Here is a 3,426-nt window from a genome sequence, read left to right as displayed (position 1 = left end):
ACATAAAGTTATGTGTTAGAAGATTTAGTAAATATTGAACTTGTACCCAGCGTCTTCACTGTGGGCCAGGATCCTATGCGGTGATATAGAAATGAAAAGAGGTGTCATCAAATTTTTGACAACATATATGGTTCTGAGGACACAATGACAAAAAAACAAGCAAATACCCACAGATAAAATTTAGGACGAGCTCTGGGAACTCCACTGAAGAGGAAGAGGAAGGATTGTAAGAGCCAGAGGGTTTGAGAACACCAGGAAAGCACAAAATCAGCTCAGCAGGGCTCATAGCATCTCACAAAGACTGAAACAGCAGTCATAGAAGCTGCACACGTCTGTGTTAGGTCCTCTGCATACATGCTGCAGTTGCTTGGTTTAGGGTTTTTGTGGGACAGCTAACTATATGGGTTGGGGTGTCTCTTCCTTTTCTGCCTGCTCTTGGATCTTTGTTCTTCTACTGACTTGCCATGTCCAGTCTTGATAGGAGAGTTTGTGCCTAGCCTTATTTCATCTTGAAATACCTTATTAGGTTGACATTCCTGGGAGGCCTGCTTTTTTTTTTCTGAATGGAAATGGAGGGGTAGTGGATCTGATGGAGAGAGAGGGGGTGGCACAGGAAGGAGTGGGTAGTGGCTGCAGTCAGAGTGTACTGTATGAGAGAAGAATAAAAAACAAAGAAACAAATAGAAATTACCATTACTACCATGACCATGGGGAGAAAGCAACCTGCATAATGAACCTAAATGAATAATGAACTTTGATGCAATGTTATTGAACCTGCATGTATAATACACCTGCAGTTATCCTAGTATTGTTGCTGGTGTGGGGTTATGTGACTTCACTGATGTCATGTACACTTTGCACACCCATACCTTCACAGCATGCACACAATGAATAATGGCAGAAAAATCACAGTGCTTGCTCTACGTACACAGTGCTCTGACAGAAACACAATGGTTTAATTAACGACAAAATAAAAAAGAAAGCAGAGAAAAGAAGACTTGAATGTTTCTGGCCACCATTCCTCAGCAGCAAATAACTGTCAAATTCAGTGTAACTTTTAATTGTGTTCTGTAAGGATTTTGTTGGTTTTGTTTTTCTCTTTTTAATTTACTGTTCAAATTTCTATTTTGTTTTCATTTAAAAAGTCAGTAAATGGGTTTTTACTTGTGATTAAGATAGAAAATTTTAATTAACCATAAATATACTCTACTACGTTTGCAATATATATTTATGCGAGACAACATTCTCAGCATTGAGAATTATAAAAGGAATAATTAATTATTGAAGGTGCTCAGTGTATTTAATGCCAAATATGTATCCATGATATAATCATGTAAAAACAATTACATTACCTCAGCATGTAAATTTGCTGCTGTTTTGGATGCTATATCTTTAAGATGTATTTATTTAATATATGGGTGTGGGTGCCCACATGTATTTATGTGCACCATGTGCATGCAGATGTACTTAACTGTCAATTACCCTGGAACTGTAGTTGCAGGCAGTTGTGAGCCAACAGGTATTGTTTCTGCAGGAGCAGTAGTGCTCTTAAGTGTTAGTCCATTTTTTTAGCTCACTTTAATCTTCTATTATTAATGAATACTTGATTTCTATACTTCCTTATATACTCTTATACCATGGTTGTATAAAGTTATTTTAGAGTGAAAAATGGTTCAAGAATGGATGAGGTTTAATAGGTCCTGTACTATAAGACTTCAGTGTTATTGGAATGCAGAAGAAATGATTGTGATCATTATTTAATTTAACTGTGTTTTTTTCAAGATACAAAGATTATTTTCAATGATATTTATAGGGATTTATATAGTCCATCTGGCTGAAAATTCCCCTTGAAGAAATTGCACTGAACTAGTGTAGTAGGAAATGATTAAAAAAGAATAATTTCCTTTAATAGTGGGTAGTTTAAGATGTTGTTAATATGGTCAGAGAGATAGTTCATCAAGGAAAGGTGCTTGTTATTCAAGTCTGGTGATCTGAGCCCATGTAAACAGAGAAGGGGAGATTTGAGTGACTCGTATTCATAATACACAAACACTACACACATTAATAATATAGATATAGTTGATAATATTGTATATTTTACTTTAAGAAAGCAAATGACTAAATTTAATTCTAAGACGTTGATGTGAAGTGAGGCACAGTATTTCATTTGAGGAAAAAAAAAGCTGAGCTGGAGATGTCAGTGGTAGCACATGCCTATCAAGTTCATGGCCCTAGGTCAATCCCCAGCATATCACAAAATAAATAAAAATATTTTAAGCAAAATAAATCAAGCAAAAGAAACAAAATCTCACTGAAATTTTATTGTTATATCTTCATAGAACCAACCCAGAAGAAGAAAGTTGTGAAACTCATTTGTAGAGAGTACTGCTGGTTTATAAACAATGCTTTTTAAAACGCCTACATAAACTTCACAGATAATTTGAGAATGTTTTACAACAAGTATTCTTTTTCTCTGACAAGCTTAATAGCAAGTGCATACAAATGATTTTCTATAAAACAAAAACCATAAAGTGTATATACGACCTCCTGTGGCACAGACAAACTACGTCATTCTGTAAGCAAAATAACGCATTAGCACTTCCCGTAATGTACTATTGAAGGCTCTTTATATTTTGCATAACGACAATGTTGACCATAAAGAGAGGTATATTCTTTTTACTATCACTTTATGTTCTCAGTAGTATGTTTTATTAGGCTCCTGGGTAGCAAATTAATTTGAAAAATCTCTTAGACTATGTATGTGCCTTGAAATATTTGAGTGGTTTATTTTGCTCTCCTTAATGTTACCTATTTACATTTTTGTCATTTTGTGGAATTCAATTGCTTTTCAGTAATAACTATACACAGCATTTTTTTAATATAATGAAATCCAAGTTAAAATTGCAGGCAGCTAAGACTTAGAACTGAGGAAGTTAGCAGCCCTCCTATTGAGATGACTATTAGAGTTAATTTTTGCATTTGAAGATGTAATCATGCAACCTACACTAAATTCATTTTTTTTCTGAATAATGGAATAATAAAATGTTACTCTGGAGACACATTAATAGTTTCCCTATTTATCCTTATTTATCAAGGAGCTACCGATTTTCAAAAGAATAAAATTACCCTTTTTAAATTACACCTCTTAAATATTTTTTTCCTATCTTAATTCTGAACCAAAGCAGTAGAGTGTAACCAGGCTAAGTGTAGTGGGCAGAGCAGCTGTGAAACAGAGGTCTGTTTATAAGCTGCAGCAAAAAAAAGCAATTTTGTTTGTTGGAGTATGGGACTTCAGTGCCTCACTTCTTTCATTTAATAAACATCCAAAGTAATCATCATGAAGGGGAATGAGAGAGAGAGAGAGAGAGAGAGAGAGAGAGAGAGAGAGAGAGAGAGAGAGAGAGAGAGAGAGAGAGAGAGAGAGAG

Source organism: Alexandromys fortis, unplaced genomic scaffold (assembly GCF_014885135.2).
Source record: "Alexandromys fortis isolate MF-2015 unplaced genomic scaffold, M_Fortis_MF-2015_v1.1 scaffold_20, whole genome shotgun sequence".
NCBI lineage: Eukaryota > Metazoa > Chordata > Mammalia > Rodentia > Cricetidae > Alexandromys > Alexandromys fortis.
This window is presented reverse-complemented; position numbering follows the sequence as displayed.